Source organism: Mobula hypostoma, chromosome 10, assembly GCF_963921235.1.
Source record: "Mobula hypostoma chromosome 10, sMobHyp1.1, whole genome shotgun sequence".
Lineage (NCBI taxonomy): Eukaryota > Metazoa > Chordata > Chondrichthyes > Myliobatiformes > Myliobatidae > Mobula > Mobula hypostoma.
The window spans coordinates 58,683,246-58,707,100 of record NC_086106.1 but is presented as its reverse complement, the minus strand read 5'-3'; the positions used below and the strand labels follow the sequence as shown (position 1 = coordinate 58,707,100).

At 41.4% G+C, this 23,855-nt stretch overlaps 1 protein-coding gene across 2 annotated transcripts in view; it reads left to right on the top strand.

Moving 5' to 3' along the window:
- Positions 1–23,855, top strand: part of LOC134352930 (gamma-aminobutyric acid receptor subunit alpha-3-like) — a 351,194-nt gene that overhangs the window by 100,076 nt on the left and 227,263 nt on the right. The window lies entirely within an intron of this gene.

The window sequence follows — 23,855 nt, the reverse complement described above, 5'->3', positions numbered from 1 at the left end:
CTAGCACATATCACTTATCCTTGTAAGCGGAACAAGTGCTACACATGCCCTTACACTTCCTCTCTCACTACCATTCAGGGCCCCATACAGTCCTTCCTAGAGATGCTGCCTGGCCTGCTGCATTCACCAGCAAATTGTATGTGTGTTGCTTGAAATTCCAGCATCTGCAGATTTCCTCGTATTTGCGTCTTTGTGTGTATTGCTTGGACTTCCAGCGTCTGCAGATTCTCTCATGTTTGTGGTTGGGCACAAGTTGATCCGGCCCAAAGTGTCGACCGATCTTTTCCATGGATGCTGCCCGACCTGCTGAGTTCCTCCAGCGTGTTGTGAGTGTTTGCACAAGTTGATATGATGGTTAAAAAGGCTTATAGTACATTGGCCATCATTAGTTGAGGGTTCGTGTTCAAGAGCGCAAGTTAAATGTTGCAGCTCTATGAAGTTCTAATTAGATCACACTTGGACTATCGTGTTCCGTTCTGGTCACATTATAGGAAGGATGTGGAAGTTTTAGAAAGTGTGCAGAGGAGATTTACCAAGGTGCTACATGGATCAGAGAATATGTCTTGTGAGGATAGGCTGTGTGAGGAGGGGGGGGGCTATTCTGTTTGAAGGCCCAGAGGAGACCTGATAAAGGTCTACCAGATGATTAGAGGTGTAGATAAAGTGGACATCCAGAAACTTTTGCTTCCAGAGCAGAAATACGAGGTGGCATAATCTTATAGTGATTAAAGGAATGCATGGGGGGAGTTGGCAGAGGTAGGGAATGGTAGGTGTGTGAAACTTGCTGCCAGGGGTGGTGGAGAGGCAGATGCATTAGGGACATTTCAGGGACTTGTTGATAGGCACATGGATGAATGGTTTTGTGGGAGGGATAGGTTAGTGTAGGAACGATGTATCCTGTGCTGTGTGTTCATTGTATGTATTATGGTAACTAGCCACATTACTGGGGGTGTGGTAAAGTGAACGGAACTAAGTCATGGATTTTTCTTGGCAGTTTGTAGCTTGGGACGGTGGAGGTCCTATCTTTGCTGACGCTGATATAACGCTTAATTGTCTGTTTGCTAATTGCTAATAAAGGATCAAAATAAGGAATCCAACACATTGGAGCTGTGGGTGTGTCACACAAGTAAGTATAACACTTGGTGACAATTGTTTTATTTCAATTTTTGGATTAATTTTGCAAATGCATTTTGTCGGCAAAGGCTTCAACAGTTATACCAAATGAAGAGCAGCCTGTGGCAAATATGACTTCTTTTGTTGTTCATGCTGTGTGCTTGGTTTACAACACAGTTTGAAGTGGTCAGACGTTGCTGTGTCCAGTTTAGTGGACACGAAAGCTGTAGTGGTGGTTGCCGGAAGTGTTTGACCCTTGGTACTTTAGAAAAGCTGATTTAAAACTTCCATTGTTTTGTCTGTTTTGCTGAAGAACAGACAAATCTCTGAGAGCAAATAAACAAACATAACATGTTGAAGGTCAGTTCCCTGGGGGAAAACAGAAATATTTATCAAGTCAAAAACACATAAAAAATGCTGGTGAACGCAGCAGGCCAGGCAGCATCTATAGGAAGAGGTACAGTCGACGTTTCAGGCCGAGACCCTTCGTCAGGACGAACTGAGAGAAGAGATAGTAAGAGATTTGAAAGTGGGAGTGGGAGGGGGAGATCCGAAATGATAGGAGGGGGAGGGATGGAGCCAAGAGCTGGATAGGTGATTGGCAAAAGGGATACAAGGCTGGAGAAGGGAGAGTATCATGGGATGGGAGGCCTAGGGTGAAAGAAAGGTGGAGGAGGGAAAAACCCAGAGGATGGGCAAAGAGTTATAGTGAGAGGGACAGAGGGAGAAAAAAGAGAGAAAAGAATGAATAAATAACTAAGGGATGGGGTACGAAGGGGAGGTGGGGCATTAACGGAGGTTAGAGAAGTCAGTGTTCATGCCATCAGGTTGGAGGCTACCCAGATGGAGTATAAGGTGTTGTTCCTCCAACCTGAGTGTGGCTTTATCTTGACAGTAGAGGAGGCCGTGGATAGACATATGAGAATGTGAATGGGACGTGGAATTAAAATGTGTGGCCGCTGGGAGATCCTGCTTTCTCTGGCAGACAGAGCATAGGAGTCAGACAACAAGCTGTGATTAGGTATGAAGGTGACAAGTTGCAGGATTGCGTACGCACTGAAGACTTTGTGTCTAATGTGCGTGGAGCACATTCTGTTGCAAGCAAGACATCCTGTGCCTCTAATATCACATCGGTACACATTAGAATGGAGGCTGATTTAGCTAGTTACATGCAAGACAACAGATACTGAGGGATAAACCTGCCTTAGCGAAACAGGCAAACCAACGTCAAAGAGACCAGGAGCAACTTCAAAGAGACTAGGAACAACTTCAAAGAAGCCAGGGACAACAGCTTCAGAGGAAGATGGAGGGGCTTAAGTTGCAGGAAGAAATCGCAGCCAAGATTGCCAGAGCTATAGTATTACAGGCTGCAAGTGCTGGAGGTGCTAAACGTGCTCCAGCAGTGCAGTTCCTTGGTGACAGTTCCTGTGCTGACTTGGAAAAGAGAAAATACAGCATATTTGATATCAAGGTGGATACATTTAGGAATCAGAAGTCTACGAGCCACTAGTTTAAACCCCAAGGGGTAGTTCAGGGAGTTTATTCTCAGCCTGCAGCAAGGAGGTAGCTACTCTGAACCTGAACCATATCCAATAGCACAAGGTGCTTCTGAAGACAATGATTTACACTACGGTGACACTCGTATTTCAGATGATAAAAGTCTAAGTGCTGTACTGGAGGCTATAAGGATGCAAAAATAAATAACAAGTTTAGTGATGCAACAACAAAGCAGTGCATCTCTGCCTAAAAGAGAGATTCAAATCTTCGATCGTGATCCGTTGCAGTTTCATTCACTTATGAGAGCTTTCCGGAACAGCACTGAAAGTAAGACTGATAATGCTGCCAGTGGGCTGGACCGGAGCAAGGGTACCTAAGGGCCCAAGCTTTATTACAGGAAAGTTTTGGTGATGAGCAGATAATCGCAGCCTGCTTGGCAAAGTCTCCTTCTTGGCCACATATCAAATCAGGAGGCACGAAATCCCTCAAGACTACAGTCTTTTTCTTAGAAGTTTTTGCAATACTATGGAAGATGTGCAGGCCATGCATGAGTTTAACATGCCTGTTAATATGAAGATTGCTGTAAATAAATTGCCCAATGGACTCTGGAAAAATGGAGATTGGTGGTGTATATACTGCAAAAAAGGCACAACTATAAGGTTAATTTCACTGACGTTACTGATTTTATTAAAAGGCAATTGAAGATTGCAATGTACCCAGTGTTTAGAAAGAAATACAAGGCTACATCGCCAGCAGTACGTAAAGGTGTGAACAAGACTGAATCACAATTTCTTTCATAAGATAAAGGAAGCAGCTTTACCACTATTGTGGCTTCTGTGAGAGGTGAAACTGAGCCCGAAGAAATGAAAAGGGTGCAGATTTGAAACAAGCCATGATTGAAGCAAACGTAGTGGCAGGTACTGCCCTGGAATTGAATGTTCTTATGGGGGCTGGTGATCATGATTGTAAACTTCCTATCATTCCAGTTCAGGTGAAGAGTAACAGCACAGTGGTTGCAAACAAGAGAAAATCTGCTGATGCTGGAGATCCAAGCAACACACACAACTGCTGGAGGAACTCAGCAGGCCAGGCAGCATCTATGAAAAAAGAGCATAGTCAACATTTCAGGCCAAGACCTTTCATAAGGACAGTGGCTGTCTTTGGCTTTCCTGGATGTAGGAAGTGCAGCAATGTTCTGAACAGAGAGCCTCATGAGCAAGCTCAACCTGACAGGAGAAGGAACCATGCATTCACTTGCACACAATAGGTCAATACAATGTTGTGAGTAGCTACTTTGTTTCAGGATTGGAAGTGGCTGGCTTGGATAGTGCAAACTATTGTGAACTGCCTAACATCTATACATTGGAAAGTACGCCTGCCCACAAAGGGAACACCACTCATCAGAGAGATCTTCAAGAATTGTCTCACCTGAAGCATTTATTTGCGGATTCAAAGATTGAGCTGTCGATTGGGATGAATGAGCCATTGCAAGTGATTCACAGTGCAATCAGAGCAATACGGGGTTGGACTGTTAGTGGCCCGGTGAAAGTACAGGGTGTGATGGTGAAAGAGTAGGCATGGCCAGAGATAACAGTTAACATGGCTTCAGTTTGGTGCTTGGATGAGCTTTGGCAGCAATGCTTCAAGGCAGATTTTCATGTATACACTCAAGAGGGAAAACATAGAAACATAGAAACATAGAAAATAGGTGCAGGAGTAGGCCATTCGGCCCTTCGAGCCTGCACCACCATTTATTATGATCATGGCTGATCATCCAACTCAGAACCCCGCCCCAGCCTTCCCTCCATACCCCCTGACCCCCGTAGCCACAAGGGCCATATCTAACTCCCTCTTAAATATAGCCAATGAACTGGCCTCAACTGTTTCCTGTGGCAGAGAATTCCACAGATTCACCACTCTCTGTGTGAAGAAGTTTTTCCTAATCTCGGTCCTAAAAGGCTTCCCCTCTATCCTCAAACTGTGACCCCTCGTTCTGGACTTCCCCAACATCGGGAACAATCTTCCTGCATCTAGCCTGTCCAATCCCTTTAGGATCTTTCTTTCTTTTTAAATCTTTTTATTGAGTAAGTATACAAAAAAGGTAAGCCATATAAACATTAATACAATGTTAAAGTATAATAAAATTCCAAAAGATAACAATACCAAAAAGAAAATACTACAAACAATGTAATTTAAGCATAAGAAACCAAGATAACATAATAGTATACTAGATTTTATATATATCAATGGAAAAAAAGAAAAAAAAAACCCAAAAAAAAAACCCACCGTGCAACTAACTAAAAGCAAAGCAAAGCAATGGGCTAACTTGAAACCAAACAGAGTTAAACTTAAAATCACGTCCTCAATCCCGACCTCCATTAAAACAGTGAAAAAAAAACAAGAAGGGTAAATATTACATTAAATGAAAATATCGAATAAAAGGTCCCCAAATCTGTTCAAATTTAAATGAAGAATCATAAAGGTTACTTCTAATTTTCTCCAGATTCAAACATAAAATCGTCTGAGAAAACCAAAAAAAGGTAGTTGGAGCATTAAGCTCTTTCCAATGTTGTAAAATACATCTTTTCGCCATCAAAGTAAGAAATGCAATCATTCTACGGGCTGAAGGGGAAAGATTACTAAAAATTTTAGGTAGTCCAAAGATAGCAGTAATAGGGTGAGGAGAGATATCTATATTTAATACCTTAGAAATAATATTGAAAATATCTCTCCAAAAAGTTTCCAAAGTAGGGCAAGACCAAAACATATGAGTTAAAGAGGCTATCTGCCCCGAACATCTATCACAGAAAGGATTAATATGCGTGTAAAAATGCGCTAACTTATCTTTGGACATATGTGCTCTATGAACCACTTTAAATTGAATTAGGGAATGTTTAGCACAAATAGAGGAAGTATTAACTAATTGTAAAATCTGCCCCCAATCATCCACAGAAATGGTAAGCCCCAATTCCTGTTCCCAATCTACCCTAATCTTATCAAATGGAGCTTTCCTAAGTTTCATAATAATATTATAAATCATAGCCGATGCACCTTTCTGACATGGATTAAGGTTAATTATCGAATCTAAAATATATATAGGAGGAAGCATTGGAAAGGAAGAAAGTATAGTACTTAGGAAATTTCTAACTTGTAAATATCTAAAAAAATGTATTCTTGATAAGTTATATTTATTAGATAATTGTTCAAAAGACATAAGGGAACCATCTAAAAATAAATCCAAAAACCGTAAAATACCCTTAGTCTTCCAAGTTTGAAAAGCGCAATCCGTAAAAGAGGGAGGAAAAAATATGTTACCTAAAATAGGAATCGCTAACCCGAATTGATTAAGATCAAAAAATTTTCTGAATTGAAACCAAATACGCAAAGCATATTTAACGATTGGGTTAGAGACCTGCTTAAGACGTTTCGAATCAAAAGGAAGAGATGAACCTAAAATAGAACCAAGTGTATAACCCTGAACAGATTGTAATTCCAATGCTACCCATTTAGGAATAGATAGTATGTCCCGGTCAAGTAACCAAAATTTCATATGTCGAATATTAATAGCCCAATAATAAAATCTAAAGTTAGGTAATGCTAAACCTCCATCTCTCTTAGCTTTCTGTAAATGTATTTTACCCAGTCTCGGATTCTTATTCTGCCAAATAAATGAAGAAATTTTAGAGTCGACTTTGTCAAAAAAAGATTTAGGAACGAAAATTGGTAATGCCTGAAACACATATAAAAATTTTGGCAAAAAAAACATCTTAACTGCATTAATACGACCAATCAAAGTTAAATATAAGGGAAACCATTTAGATGAAAGTTGAGTAATATGGTCTATTAATGGTAAAAAGTTAGTCTTAAATAAATCTTTATGTTTACAAGTAATTTTAATCCCAAGATATGAAAGGTAATTATTAATCAATTTAAATGGAAATTTATAATATAAGGGAAGATGTTTATTAATCGGAAAAAGTTCACTCTTACTAAGATTTAATTTATAACCTGAGAAAAGACCAAATTGTGCTAATAACTCTAAAACAGCAGGAATAGATCTCTCAGGATTAGAAATATATAAAAGTAAATCATCAGCATAGAGTGATAATTTATGGGACTTTAATCCCCGAGTTATCCCAGTAATATTTGAAGATTCTCGAATAGCAATTGCAAGAGGTTCTAATGCAATATCAAATAATAGGGGACTAAGAGGACAGCCTTGTCGAGTACCACGAAAGAGAGGAAAAAAAGGTGAGTTTAAAGAGTTAGTACGAACCGAGGCTACAGGGGAGTGATATAACAGTTTAATCCAGGATATAAATTTCAAGCTAAAATTAAACATTTCAAGCACCTTAAATAAATAAGGCCATTCTACTCTATCAAAAGCTTTCTCGGCATCTAAAGAAATAACACACTCAGGAACATTTTGTGAGGGAGTATAAACGATATTTAACAATGTACGAATATTATAAAAAGAGTAACGACCTTTAATAAAACCCGTTTGGTCTTCCGAAATAATAGAAGGAAGTACTTTTTCTAGTCTATTTGCTAATAACTTAGAAAAAACTTTAGAATCAACATTTAATAAAGATATTGGTCTATAAGATGCACATTGAGCAGGGTCTTTATCCTTCTTTAGTATTAAAGAAATTGATGCTCTATTAAAAGATTCCGGAAGTTTACCAAGTTTCAAAGAAGCCTCAAAAACCTTATAGAGCCAAGGAATCAATAAAGAAGCAAAACATTTATAAAATTCAACGGTAAACCCATCAGGGCCAGGAGCTTTCCCCAGATTCATAGAAAAAATAACATTCTTAATCTCATCCATTGTAATAGAAGTATCTAATAAAGAAGACATATCCTGTGAAATCTGAGGGAAGTCTAACTTATCTAAAAAATCATTCATATATTTAGAATCTCGAGGAGACTCTGATTGATATAAAGAAGAATAAAAATCACAAAAGGTTTGATTAATCCCCACATGATCCAATATCAATCGATCATTTTGGTTATAAATCTGATTGATTTGAGATTTAACATAATTAGATTTCAATTGATTAGCCAGCAGCTTGCCAATTTTATCACTGTGAACATAAAAATCACTTCTTGTTTTCTTTAATTGGTTTACAATCGAGGACGAGAGTAGTAAACTGTGTTCCATTTGAAGTTCAGTTCTTTGTTTGTATAGCTCCTCAGAAGGAGCCATAACATATTTCTTATCAATTTCTTTAATCTTGTCCACAATTGCCATCTCCTCCTGCTTCTGTTTCTTCCTCAAAGCAACGGAATACGAAATAATCTGACCCCGAATATAGGCTTTAAAAGTGTCCCAAAGAGTGTTAACCGAAATATCTTCTGTATGGTTAATTGTAAAAAAAAGCTCAATCTGTTCATTCATAAAATTAACAAAGTCCGAGTCCTGAAGCAACAGCGAATTAAAACGCCATTGTCTATTGTTTGGTATATTGGCCATAATTTTAATAGAAAGCTTAAGTGGAGCATGATCCGAAATGGTTATAGAATCATAATCACATTTAATCACTGAAGGAATGAGACGAGAATCAATAAAAAAATAATCAATTCTTGAATAGGAATGATGAACATGTGAAAAAAAGGAAAAATCTTTTTCCTGAGGATGCAGAAAACGCCAAATGTCCGTCGACCCAGAATCAGAAAGGAAAAAATTAATCAAATTTGCAGATTTATTAGGTAAAGTCCGTAAAAGAGCCGAACGGTCCAAAGCTGGAGATAAACAGGTATTAAGATCTCCGCCCCAAATCAATGAAAACTCGTTCAAATTCGGAAACTGATCAAACAATGATTTATAAAATTCCGGACAATCCATATTAGGAGCATAAACATTAACCAAAACTACTTTTTTATTAAATAGTAAACCACTAACCAATAAAAATCTACCATTCGGATCAGAGATAATATCCTGTTGTATAAAAGTAACTGAGGAATCTATAAAAATAGAGACGCCTCGAATCTTAGCATTGGAGTTCGAATGAAATTGTTGTCCCTTCCAGAATTTGAAAAAACGTAGTCTGTCCCCCCTCCGTACATGGGTCTCTTGTAAAAATAAAATTTGTGCTTTAAGTCTCCGGAACACTTTAAAAACTTTTTTTCTTTTAATAGGATGATTAAGACCATTAGTATTCCAGGAGACAAAATTAATAATAGACTCCATAAATCCTAAAGTCAACCCACAACAAGGAGGATTGACAATAGGCGCGACCCACAAACCCGGAGAGGAAACAGAACATACAAAAGATACCGGGGAAAAGGACGCAACCAGTACTTCAATAATATATATAGCCCAAAGAAAAACAAACTAAAATGTGAAGCCCCTCCCACCACCCCCCACCCCAAGACCTCAAGGCAAAATCTAAAGCAGACCCGCCAGAAAGAAGCAAGCGCTAAAACTACCCCCATGACTTCCGGTATACGCTCCCTAAAAAAAAGGTATAAATATGAAAAGGATCAGCTAATTGTAAAACAGTAAAAAAATAAGTAAAAAAAAGTTAGCTCAATTAGAATACACACAGAACAGAACAAAAGCCGGAAAATATATATTAAAAAAAACCACAATAAACCTCAAACTCATGAATAGACACAGCAACAAAAAAAAAATAGGATTATTAACATAAAGTGATTATAAAAAGCAAAACAGAATAAAATTTTTAAAAAAACTACAAAATTTAAGGCCGCACAGGAAATACGTAAGATGACAAAAGGGAAGTAACCACCCAGAATCCCATGGGAAAAGAAAGAAATGACGCAGTTAAAAAGAAAGTTTAGCAGCCATATTAAGAAATCAAAAGTAAACTTTTCTGCCCAAATAGGGCACAGAAAAGTTAAAACCAACCAATTCACAGCCTCCGATCAACGGAGAAAATTAAAAAAAGGCAATTAAGATGTTGAAGATGAAAGTTGATCCAGATAACTCTGGGCATCCGATGGAGAATCAAAAAAACGAAGGGCTCCATCTAACATGCGAATCCTTAGACGTGCAGGGTACAGCACGCTCGTCTTAAATCCATCTTATAGAATTCCGACATCACGGATCTGTAACGGACCCGTTGGTCCCAGATTGGTTTACTGAAATCTTCCACGAATCGGAACTTAAGATCCGAAAAATCAATGAAACCTTTAGATCGAGCGAATCGAAACAGTCTCTCCTTGTCTTGAAAGTAATGAAAACGTAAGATAACATGCCTAGGTCTATCTGACCTAGACGAGTATGATGGGATTCTGTGAACACGATCCAGTAGCGGTGGTTGGTCAGGAAATACAGTAGGGAATGCATCTTTTAAAAGTTGAGAGAAGTATTTCATGGGGTTGTTAGCTTCAACGGCTTCTCTCACGCCGATCATTCGTAAATTCTGCCGTCGCATTCTAGATTCCAAGTCAGAGTTTTTAAAAGTCAAAAAGTCAAGTTTCTTCTTCATTACATTAATTGTTTCTTCGATTTTCCCCATCTTAAGCTCACTTTGTTGCGCGAATTGTTGAAGATCAGATATAGCCGACTGATGTTCCGCAATACATGTTTGCATCTTATCAATTAAATCGGCAATTTTCTGGAAATTAGTTGAGATTTCCGCATGAATCAGGTCTTTAACAAAGCCTGCAATTTCCGTACGAATCATCTCCCTAACAGAGGTTGAAATTTCCCTCTGAATTAACTCCGATATCGCTTTCAAAGTCACCGGTGATTCAGTCGGAGGGAGATCCGTAGCTTTCGGTTTAACCGGAGGTTTACCATCCTTGCCGTTTTTCCCGTTCTTAGACATAGCAGATCTAAGTATCATCCAATTGTCAGAGAATTCAGTTTAATTCAAAGTATTGTAAAAATTGATGCCAATCCCTTTAGGATCTTATACGCTTCAATCAGATCCCCCCTCAATCTTCTAAATTCCAATGAGTACAAGCCCAGTTCATCCAGTCTTTCTTCATATGAAAGTCCTGCCATCCCAGGAATCAATCTGGTGAACCTTCTTTGTACTCCCTCTATGGCAAAGATGTCTTTCCTCAGATTAGGGGACCAAAACTGCACACAATACTCCAGGTGTGGTCTCACCAAGGCCTTGTACAACTGCAGTAGTACCTCCCTGCTCCTGTACTCGAATCCTCTCGCTATAAATGCCAGCATACCATTCGCCTTTTTCACCGCCTGCTGTACCTGCATGCCCGCTTTCAATGACTGGTGTATAATGACACCCAGGTCACGTTGCACCTCCCCTTTTCCTAATCGGCCACCATTCAGATAATAATCTGTTTTCCTATTTTTGCCACCAAAGTGGATAACTTCACATTTATCCACATTAAATTGCATCTGCCATGAGTTTGCCCACTCACCCAACCTATCCAAGTCACCCTGCATCCTCTTAGCATCCTCCTCACTGCTAACACTGCCGCCCAGCTTCGTGTCATCCGCAGACTTGGAGATGCTGCATTTAATTCCCTCATCCAAGTCATTAATATATATTGTAAACAACTGGGGTCCCAGCACTGAGCCTTGCGGTACCCCACTAGTCACTGCCTGCCATTCTGAAAAGGTCCCGTTTATTCCCACTCTTTGCTTCCTGTCTGTTAACCAATTCTCCACCCACACCAATACCTTACCCCCAATACTGTGTGCTTTAAGTTTGCACACTAATCTCCTGTGTGGGACCTTGTCAAAAGCCTTTTGAAAATCCAAATATACCACATCCACTGGTTCTCCCCTATCCACTCTACTAGTTACATCCTCAAAAAATTCTATGAGATTCATCAGACATGATTTTCCTTTCACAAATCCATGCTGACTTTGTCCGATCATTTCTCCGCTTTCCAAATGTGCTGTTATCACATCCTTGATAACTGACTCCAGCAGTTTCCCCACCACCGACGTTAGGCTAACCGGTCTATAATTCCCCGGTTTCTCTCTCCCTCCTTTTTTAAAAAGTGGGGTTACATTAGCCACCCTCCAATCCTCAGGAACTAGTCCAGAATCTAACAAGTTTTGAAAAATTATCACTAATGCATCCACTATTTCTTGGGCTACTTCCTTAAGCACTCTAGGATGCAGACCATCTGGCCCTGGGGATTTATCTGCCTTCAATCCCTTCAATTTACCTAACACCACTTCCCTACTAACATGTATTTCACTCAGTTCCTCCATCTCACTGGACCCTCTGTCCCTTACTATTTCTGGAAGATTATTTATGTCCTCCTTAGTGAAGACAGACCCAAAGTAATTATTCAATTGGTCTGCCATGTCCTTGCTCCCCATAATCAATTCACCTGTTTCTGTCTGCAGGGGACCTACATTTGTCTTTACCAGTCTTTTCCTTTTTACATATCTATAAAAGCTTTTACAGTCCGTTTTTATGTTCTCTGCCAGTTTTCTCTCATAATATTTTTTCCCCTTCCTAATTAAGCCCTTTGTCCTCCTCTGCTGAACTCTGAATTTCTCCCAGTCCTCAGGTGAGCCACTTTCTCTGGCTAATTTGTATGCTACTTCTTTGGAATTGATACTATCCCTAATTTCTCTTGTCAGCCACGGGTGCACTACCTTCCTTGATTTATTCTTTTGCCAAACTGGGATGAACAATTGTTGTAGTTCATCCATGCAACCTATAAATGCTTGCCATTGCATATCCACCGTCAATCCTTTAAGTGTCATTTGCCAGTCTATCTTAGCTAATTCACGTCTCATACCTTCAAAGTTACACCTCTTTAAGTTCAGAACCTTTGTTTCTGAATTAACTATGTCACTCTCCATATTAATGAAGAATTCCACCATATTATGGTCACTCTAACCCAAGGGGCCTCTCACGACAAGATCGCTAATTAACCCTTCCTCATTGCTCAAAACCCAGTCCAGAATAGCCTGCTCTCTAGTTGGTTCCTTGACATGTTGGTTCAAAAAACCATCCCGCATACATTCCAAGAAATCCTCTTCCTCAGCACCTTTACCAATTTGGTTCACCCAGTCTACATGTAGATTGAAGTCACCCATTATAACTGCTGTTCCTTTATTGCACACATTTCTAATTTCCTGTTTAATACCATCTCTGACCTCACTACTACTGTTAGGTGGCCTGTACACAACTCCCACCAGCGTCTTCTGTCCCTTAGTGTTACGCAGCTCTACCCATATCGATTCCACATCTTCCCGGCTTATGTCCTTCCTTTCTATTGCGTTAATCTCTTCTTTAACCAGCAACACCACCCCACCTCCCCTTCCTTCATGTCTATCCTTCCTGAATATTGAATATCCCTGAACGTTGAGCTCCCATCCCTGGTCACCCTGGAGCCATGTCTCTGTGATCCCAACTATATCATAATCATTAATAACAATCTGCACTTTCAATTCATCCACCTTATTACGAATGCTCCTTGCATTGACACATAAAGCCTTCAGGCGCTCTTTTACAACTCTCTTAGCCCTTGTACAATTATGTTGAAAAGTGGCCCTTTTTAATGCTTGCCCTGGATTTGTCGGCCTGCCACTTTTACTTTTCTCCTTTGTACTTTTTGCTTCTACGCTCACTTTACACCCCTCTGTCTCTCTGCACTGGTTCCCATCCCTCTGTTGTGAACTAACCTCCTCACGCCTAACCTCTTTAATTTGATTCCCACCCCCCAACCATTCTAGTTTAAAGTCACCTCAGTAGCCCCCGCTAATCTCCCCGCCAGGATATTGGTCCCCCAAGGATTCAAGTGTAACCCGTCCTTTTTGTACAGGTCACGCCTGCGCCAAAAGAGGTCCCAATGATCCAAAAACTTGAATCCCTGCCCCGTGCTCCAATCCCTCAGCCACGCATTTATCCTCCACCTCATCGCATTCCTACTCTCACTGAAAAGATCACAATCCAGGATAGGCTGCTTATCAAAACAGGACATTTGTGTAAATGTTGATATTTCAAGTCTCCTGTATCTTAGTAGCACATAGTTGTAATTATTACTGTGTAATAAATATGGGGATTGAATGTAGGAGCTGTGGATTCTGTGCTGCGTGTTTATTATGTGTTTTATGGTAGCTAGTCACATCAGTGGGGATGTAGTAAAAGTGAAGAGAATAAATTGAGTATTCTTGCTTATTTGGTAGCAGTTTGTAGCTTGTCTTTTCTGACTACTGAGATAACGCTCAATAATGTTTAATTGTATGTTTCCTGATTGCTAATAATGAATCGGAATAAGGAATTTGACTCTTTGGAGCAATCTTTGAAGCTGTGGGTGTGTCACATAAGTAACAACTCTATCTAGGGTTGCAGGCTTGTGGTAATTATTTTGTTCTGACTTTGGATGAGTTTTGCAGCTGCAGTTAGATTGATCTTAGAGTAAATTAAAAGGTCAGCACAATGTCATTGGCCAAATGACCTGTACTGTGCTGTGTTCTAAAAATAGGCAGGTATGCACAAATATGAAGCAAGCAATTTTAAAAATTAGTGTCAGGGTATAGAAAGATTCGCACACAGATATAGAAAGATTCTTCATTGCTGTTTCCTTTGCAATTTTTGTTTGACCAGTCAGGATTATTACCCCTGAGCTGAACTCCCAAACCTGGAGGAATGGTGGATCACTGTTAGTCTAGCCTCTACCCTTTGACCTGTTTGATAGGGTCAAAGGGTGACTCTACCAAGAGTCAAAGAACAAGGCCCTGACTCCAGCCGACACAGCTCTCCAGGTCATTGAGCATGTAAACCTCCAAACCCTATGACAAGATTGGAAGAGTGGTGTGTGAGTTTAACATCAAACCTTTTTGTCAAATATGATCAGGTACGTTGTGGCTGCATGGTGCATGTCAAGTATTTCAAGCTTGGTCCTCCAAATGCAGCATGTAGGGAAACCTCAGCACGTTCGTTGGTATCAGACTGTGTACAGGTATGGTCACTTTCTGCAGTGGGGTGGACATATCTGAAGGGAATTAGATGGGGAACAGAAATGGAACAATTTGCAATGTGTTTGGGTAAAGGTGTGAAATGCGACCAATGGACTTGGTCTGCAAGTAACTGCTCTAGACTGGATGGGCAGATTGGCTTCTCTCTTTGCCATAACAATTCCATGTGTTCATACCACCGTCAGTCAGGTCGTAAGACTGCAGATCTCTCTTGCAAACATCTTGAACCCCTTCGTGCTGACAAAGTTCAGCAGCCTCTCATTTTCCTCCATCCAGAGACCTCTCGCTCCTACCATGAATCCAAAATAGTCCACTGACTCCGCTCCTCTATGCTCCTTTATTTGGGTGCTTGTATTTCTCTGCCTTCTCCTTCCAAGCTTTCTCCAAGGCTTGGTCGTTGTTCTCGTATCTGATCGTAACATCTACTACGGCAGCTTTCCCTCTCTTCACAAAGATAAGGTCTGGCTTCTATAACGATCTGTCCTCGGCTCTAATATGAGGCTCAATGTATGATTCCCAACCTTGCCTACAGACCTTCTGTTTCAGTCTTTCTAAGATCTTGTTATGTCGCTTGATCCGGCTCCTCTTGATGGAAGGGCATCTCCCAGAGATGTGGGCCAGGGTCTCATTGGCTATTCCACACCTCCGGCAGGTTTTCACTCTCTCCTTGACTCCCTTGTTCCCTGGTACAACGTGTGGGATACTGGCCACATCTCAGCAGCAAAGTGTTCACGAGCTGGTACTCCTTCCATCCTCTGTGATTCTGTAGCCACCAGTTAGACAGCTCACAGAAGTCCTTGATTCCTGACCCTTGTTGAGTTAGCCAGGCCCACTTGTCGAACTCGGCCGTCCTCCAGTCTAGCCCGAAGTTAGGCGGCCCTCTCTCCTCCCCCATGTCGTCAGACGCCTCCAATGGGGCTTGTGTCTCGCCCACTAGGTATGCTGAGACGTCGAACTCCTGCTCCCCCATGACTTCCTTCAACACGTCAAGGTTGGCCAGACTCTTGATTGTAGCCTGGTTGTCCTCGTTGGCCATAGTGAATGAGTCTCTGATGATCCTGTCCTCTGAGAGTTCCAGCGCCAGTCACTTCCTGAGTACGGTAGTCGGGATCTGCGCCTTCAGTTTCGGCAGGCACAGCCCTCCAACTCTATTCCGAGCATACAATATCCCGTCTGTTGTATCCTGGGGTAGATTGAGGATCTCCTTCACCATCGTCCTGATCAGCCAGTCCAGATTTTTCAGGGTGTTCTGAGACAATTTGTTGAGGGTCAGATGGTGGTAGATTCCAGGAATCATGAACGTCCTCATGAATTCTATCTTCTGTCAATTGGTGAACAGCACAGACCAGGAATTGGAACAAGTCAAGATCCCATTGGAATTGCGAGGGAAGAGGGGATAAGGTGTGAAAACTGTGACAATCTCTTCTTATCCATGCACTACACCCTTGTGTTTCTATACGAGAGGTGTGGCTGACTGGTGCTTGTTACACAGAGGTTACTTTCCTGTGATCTTTATATACGGAACTCAATCAGTTAATGCTAGCAGTGTCCTGAAAGAGTCTTACACAGAAGTGAGAGGCATTACATCTTGTACGATAAGTAAGGAAATCACACTTTATTTGGAAATGTGCTGAAGGAGCGAGTGGATCTGAGAATTAATATGGGCAAAATTCTGAAAGCAGCTACACAGGCAGTACCACAAATAAAGGATATGGGTCTTGGGTTTATTTACAGATAAATGCAACAAAATTTTGCTAAGTTTGTGTTAACTAAATTCCATTTAAAGACCTGCATAGAATTCATTTTCTCATATTCATTTTTGGGTTTTGAGCATTACTGGCCAGACCAGCGTTTATGTACATCCCTACCTGCCCTGGAGAATTCAGTTGTGAGCTGCCTCCTTTAGCTCGTTAGAGGAAGCCAATGGGTTCAGCAGCATTTGCTGGGGAAAAGGAATTATCAATATTGCAACCCTGCATCAGAACCTAAACATTTCTTCCCCCACTCACACCCCATCACAGAATTCCTCCAGTGGATTGCTTGTTGAGCCAGATTACAACATCTGCAGCTTCTTGAGTCTTGATCTTGTTGGATATGGTCATTGCCTGCCATCTTTGTAGTTGTAAAATTACATGCACTTCTCAGCCTATACCTGAATGTCATCTTGATCTTGCTGCCACAAGGATGGAGTGCTTAATCCACCAAGGTTTAGGAATATGTTTGGGTTGGGTTCTCCATTTGAAATTAACAGTGTACTGATGATGTCTCCTTGTATGGTGACTAAACGTTTGCAAGTGGATTGCCAAGATCGGAGAACAACTCAAGCACCCGATCTATACATTTTTTGACCGCAAACATGAGGAAATCGGCAGATGCTGGAATTTCAAGCAACACACATAAAAGTTGCTGGTGAACGCAGCAGGCCAGACAGCATCTCTAGGAAGAGGTACAGTCGATGTTCCCATGATCCTTTCATATCCCTTTTGCCAATAAACTGTCCAGCTCTTGGCTCCATCCCTCTCCTTCCTGTCTTCTCCTATCATTTTGGATCTCCCCCTCCCCCTCCCACTTTCAAATCTCTTTCTAGCTCCTCTTTCAGTTAGTCCTGGCGAAGGGTCTCGGCCTGAAACGTCGACTGTACCTCTTCCTAGAGATGCTGCCTGGCCTGCTGCATTCACCAGCAACTTTTATGTGTGCTGCTATACATTTTTTGGGTTGTTAAGAAGTATCATTGAATATTGTGCAATCATTAGTGAGCATGCCATTTTTGATGTTATGAATGAAAGAAACAGCCTAAGGTAGTTGGACATAGTCCTTCAACTCCTGCACAATGTCCTAAGATGAACTCGTTGACCTCCAATAACCACAAGCAACTTGCTTTGTATGTGTACGGCTCCAACTACTGAAGATTTCTCTTTTGATGCTGATTGACCTTTGCCTTACTAGGTCTCCTTGACGCTACACTTTTTTAAAAGCTGCCTCAATATTAAGGCAGTTGTTCCAGCCTTGTGTCTGGAGTTCAGCTTGTTGGTCCCTATGTTCAATGATATAACAGAGATCTCTAGGCACTGGAGGATATGCAGTGGGTGAAACCATTGTGCTTTCTCTCATTATGAAAATAGTGAAACTGGTGTCCTGCGAGAGTAATGGTGACTCAGTAGAGGAGGAATCTGCCATCTCCGCCTGGAAGCCAACAGTTGTTCTCCAATCCCTTCCCTTGATGCTGCTTATCAGGCAGATAGCTGCGCTGACCAATTGTAACATTAAAAAAAACAAAACAATAAGGTGACCCCAGAGGTGACCAATTTAGTTTCTTAAGTCTGTGACTTCCTATTTTTAAATGGTGACCCATATTTTAGATTCCCCCTCACAACAGAAAACATCCAGACATCCTCACCATACCACTCCTGTTAAGACTCCTCAAGATCTTGTATATTTTAGTCAAATACGTTCTCTCTTCTAAAACCATGTGGATACAAGTCCAGCTTGTTCAAACTTTGCTCAGATACCAACTCGCCCATTCCAAGTATTAGTCCAAAAAACATTCACTGAAATGCTTGTCCTGTATGAACATCCTTCCTTCAGAAAGGGAAGCAAAATACTCAGGATGGAATCTCACTAAATGCAGTATAACTGCAGCAATCACCAATTTTGTATTCAATTCTCCTTCTATTAAATAGTAACATTCTGTTAGATTTCCTAATTACTTGCTGTTCCTATACACTAGCCATTTATGAATGATGTACAAGACACACACGTCCCTTTGTAGTCAGAGCTCTGCAATTTCATCATTCAGATAATTTCACATTTTTCCCACACTCCAATCCATTTCCATGAGAATTGCCTGTTCCTTTGGATGGAGCTTTGACCTCACTTTGTTTATTCTTCTAAAGAATTTAGTTTTTGCCATTACAGCTTCAATGTTATCTCTCCAGAGGCTTGAAGTATTTGCTATAGGTTGTCCAAGTATCAGAAGCAATACTAAAATGTTACTGCCACCTGTTGGACCATTTGCTTTGTCATAGGATTGTGATCTTGTTCATCAAAAACCACTTTTCCTCAGGAACACTGAAGGAAATGAGAGTGGTATTCGTTGTTGCTGGAGATGTGACCAGTTATATTTGATCAGAAAGAGTGTGAGGCTAAAAGCAACAGTGGAAGCAATATCCTTGCACCAGGTCCCCTGCCTGTGTAGGTGTACAAATAAAGAGTGAGGACAATTGAAATGTAGATTGTAAGATCAAGAGCTCATCTGTTAGCATATGAGAGGTCCATTCAGGGGTCTAATTACAGTGGGTTTTGAAGTTGTCCTTTAAGTCTAGTGGTTCATGCTCTCAAGCTTTCATACCTTTTGCCTGACAGAAGAGGGCAGAATAGATAATGACCAGGGTGGGAGGTGTCCTTGATTATGTTGGCTACTTTTCCGAGACAACGGGAAGTGTAGAAGAAGTCATTGGAGGGAGTTTAGTTTTTTAGCTTATCAGTCAGGGAAGGTGACAAAGCTGAACCAACAGTATACTATGGAAAGGAGTCTAGGAGACCTATGTCAAGGGCAGAGACAGAACAGGAAAGATCTTTGAAGTGTTCCTTCTGTTGATTGCCTTTGTCCTTGATAAGCTCTTCCCTTCTTGACTCTCAGCGTGATGGGTCATTGAAGGTCTTGACACACTGAGGAATCTATGCACAGCAAAACAATCAATTTGTGGCTGGACTTCTTGTGCCCTTTCCACATACCATTTGTTCTTTAGGGCATAGGTGTTCATCAGGAACTTGGTAAGTAGAACCTTGTCTTTTGAAGCATGATAGGGTTTCCAATTCAGAAGGCCTTGCTTGGTTGATTAATTAGCACCCAGATTTCATGTTCATTCTCATTAAACAAGCTCTGGTAGAGAAGTCAAGAGTGTCTTTACAGAATCTAAATACGTTGGAGTTTAGGGAAGTCAAGAAGTTGTAGCTCCTATTGGTTGAGTGTCATTACACTGCCCATAAGGAGTTGTTTAGATTGAACAGTCTTTGTTAGGCCTTCGAGATCTTTTGGCTCTCTTGCTACAGTGTTGTCATTGGTGTTATTGTTTTGAGGCCAAGCTGCTGGAGATAATAGAGTTAACCAGGCAGTGGTCAATCCATTGCCATCAGCAGCTATCCAGGCATAGGTGGTGTCGATACCCTTGCCGACTGCTTCTCTGGCTCCAGTATAATGTAACCCAATGGTTCCAGTGCTGAGACTGTGGTGTGCTGGTGAAACAGAATGTTGTTTCTGATAAGGTCTCCCCAGATACATTGTCAGGAGGAGAGCTCCATTACAATTAACTTTCCTGACTCCTTCCTTACCCAGAGTATTGTGCGCTGCTGTTGAGTTCATTCTGAAGATCAGTTGTCTTTGCCCTGCAAGTCATTTGCTCATCTACCCAGTTAAACAGTATGAATCAGGGAGTTTCCCCTTGTGGTAAGGGGGAGTATCTCCTCATGGATGGGTTACCAGGAGAATTTCTCTCAATCTCTGTCACCTGATCCTGAAGTGCTTGCACAAAAGTCCTGAAGCAGCAGCTGGTCCTTCCTCCTCCAGGTGCTGCTGTGCAGATCCTGGACACTTGCAACTTGAGCTAACACCAGGAACCAGAAAATGCTTGCCGAATCACAGCATGGCATGGCACAGAGCCACAGCTGAGCCTCTGTCTCATAACACGAGAGACATGGGTTCAGTCCTGACCTCCAGCACAGTCTGTGTGGAGTTTGCACATTCTCCCTATGGCAACATGGTTTACCTTTGGGTGCTCTGGTTTCCTCCCACATATAAAGGTGTGCAGGTTAGTGGGTTAATTAGACATAGTAAATTGTCCCTAGTGTGTGAGCAAGGGGTCAAATCTGGGGGGATTTGATGAGAATGGGGGAAGAGTATAATAAATGGAATCACTATATATTGGCACTGTCTCAGTGGTCCTGTTTCATTACTTTGCACTCATCATGACTCAAAGTAAGAAACCAACAGGCATGCCAGGAATGAAATGGTTAATATGTGAGGAGCATTTGATGGCTCTGGGCCTATGCTTGCTGGAGTTTCGAAGAAATAAGGGGATATCATTGAAACCTACTGAATATTGAAAGGTCTAGATAGAGCGGGCACGGATAGAATGCCTCCACTGGTGGGAGAGTCTTGGACCAGAGGGCATAGCCTCAGAAAAAAAGAAGGACATCCCTTTAAAATAGAGATAAGGAGGAATTTCTTTAGGTAGGGGGCGATGGATTTGTGGAATTCATCGCCACAGTAGTGTATGGAGGCCAAGTCATTGAGTATATTTATAGCGGAGGTTGCCAGGTTCTTGATTAGTAAGGGTGCCAAATGTTATAGGAGAATAGGGTTGAGGGGAAAATTGGCGATGGTGGAATGGTGGAGCAGACGTGATGGGCCGGAAGTCCTAATTGTGTTCCATCGTCTTCCGGTCTTATCCCCAGTTTATCTGAGCCCACTGGGTCGTGTGGTGGAAATATGACCAGTTATGTTTGGTCAGGGAGGTTGATAGATGTGACTGAAGACAACACTGTTCGAGTCAGGCCACATGTCTCTGCCTCTCCTTCCACTGGATTCTCAAGCATCACTGTGTGGAATCACCTGCACTTTGACCCACGCACACTTACAAATGCTGTTCCACTGACTCAAAAGAAATGGATGCCAACAATGACAATTCCTCACTCAGTAATAAACACGAAGCAAGCTTTCGCTCCACCCAGTCCATGCTGGCCCATTCCCAACCTATTTTAGTCTCACTGCACCCAGATTCTACCACTCACCTCAGCATGATGAGCAATTTACAGCGGCTAATTAGCCCACTGACATGCCTTTGTAATATGACAGGAAACTGGAGCACCCCGGGGAAACTCACATGGTCACAGGAAGAACATGCAATCTCCACACACAGGGAGCCTTGAAGCAGCAGCTCTGTTGTTTGCACCACTGAGCCACTGTAATATCTGTGCAGTGCCAGTTGTGTGCAGATTATGCTGGGTTGGTGCCAGGGCTGGGTAGCTCAAATGAGCACACTATGTTGTATGTGGAGTATAAATGGATGTTGCTAATTGAGCAATAAATATATAGCCGATTGGTGCCTGCTACATGCTGAGAGTGACTGGTCAATGTTCACGAATGGGAGATCTGGGATATGAGGTTTTCTTGAATCATGGATGCGAAGGTATGGTTCTGGACAGACTGACATCATTAGATTTCAAGGAGAGATGTTGACTGCAGCAAGGATGGGATATCTGTCCATTCCAATACATCTCCAGGATTTTCTGCCCACTGTCCTACATCTCCCACTGACAATCACAAAAAGGATCTGCAGCTGCACTAATTCCAACTGAAGGCTTCAAATGTAAGAACAAAGATGATGAGGGTAAATTGCTCAACGTGCAAACATTTCCGTTTCCAAGGGAGACGAGCTGTACTTGAAGAGTAGAGAATTAAAAAGCTGCTTTCCAGAAGAAAACATTCATCCACATCAGAAGAGTTTTGTGGTATAAATTATATGGGGGAGTCCAGAAGGTCCTGTGTAAATACCTTTGTTGCTCATGGAGGTTGATTTCCAGTCTCTTGCCCAATAGGAGCATAAGTAGGCAATCAGGTCCCTCAAACTTTCCTTGCCATTCATTATGATCATGTCTGACCTGCGCTGACCTAATCAATGGTGATCAATGTTCCCTATAGTAGGTTTTGTCCTACTGTAATCACCACCAGGGTAATGCTGGTGGTGAAAGTTTCTCAGCACTCATCCCTTCTTATTGTATGAGCTCATGAGCTTCACTAGGTGTTAACAGTTTACACACTTTAAATAGATATTTGGTTTATTGTTGTCACATGTACTCAGATACAGCGGAAAAACCTTGCTTTGCATGTTACCCATGCATATAATTTCACTGCATAAGTACATCAAGGTACAAGTAGTAGAAGGAAAAAACAATAACAGAATGCAGTCTATGGTATTACAGTTACAGAGAAACTTCATTGCAGGTAGACAATCAAATCTATGGCCATGATAGTTTAGGTATTGAGATGAAGAGCCCATCTTATCAAACAAGAGGTCTGTTTAATGAACTAATAACAGTGAGAGAGAAGCTGTCCTTGAGCCTGGTGGTGCTTTCAGGCTTTTATGTCTTCACAAAAGGGGTAGAAATGAGAATAACCGGGCTGGGAGGGGTCTTTGATTATGTTGGCTGTTTTCCCAAGGCAGAATCGATGGAGGGGAGGCTGATTGCTGAGCTGTGACTCGAAATTCTGTAGTTCCTTGTGGTCTTGTACAGAGCAGTTCCCATAGCAAGCAGTGAAACATCCAGATAGTATACTTTCCATGGGGCATCTATGAAAATTAGTGAGGATCAAGGGGAATCTGCCAAATTTCTTTAGCTTCCTGGGGCAGTAGAGGAGTTGATGAGTGTCATTGGCCATGACATCTATATGGTTGAACCAGGACAGATTATTGGTGAGGTTTACTTTTCGGAACTCAACGTTGTCAACCATCTCTCCCTCAGTACTGTGCCACACCATTGGCTTTAGAGACTGCCTGGTGAAGGAAGCCGTTGGAATAAAACTAGAGAAAAAGGATCTTAACAAAGACAAAGGTCTTGCTCTAAGTAAGAACTGGAATTCAATTGTAAACAAGGTGGGAGAGCAGAAATGTGATTGGATGAGGACTAACCAATCAGGAGAGACAGATGATGGGGGTATAAATACCACAGGACTAGACATGCCCAGGCATCAGACCTGATGAAGATGACTGAGTTTGTCATTGAAACTTTGGGTAAAATCGATATCTGTACCCGGCCAGAAGCCCGAGAAGAGTTTATTTGTACTTAGAATCCTTTAAAAGAAAGATTGTCATCATGGTCCTGAAGATGGGTACCAAGTCCTTGCCTATTTTGGACTGGGTTTAATCCATGACTCAACATAAACAATAAATACTTTCAACCACTCCTCTTCAGAATTAAGTTTGGATGTCCACAAATTAAAGCAAATACCACATGTCCTATATCTAGGTGGAAATCTGAGTCTTTTTCCAAAAACTTTAATATTATGCAATAATGAGTGAAGTAGACCTTTGTTGGATAAGGATATCAATGAATTTGGAGCTAAGCTATTGAAATGGTGAACTGTTATCTAATGAAAAAGAGGAACAGATCCAAAGTCCTGAATTGCTGCCTCCTGTTCCCCAGTAACAGATACAGGGAGCAAAATGAACCTGTCTTAATCCTACCAAAGAGACCCAATAGAAATAATGCTTCTCAAATGAGGACAAAAACTAAACAGAAACAGGATATGCTGTATGAAACCCAGCAGACCAAAAACTTTGACTGTTCCTCTCTCCATAGA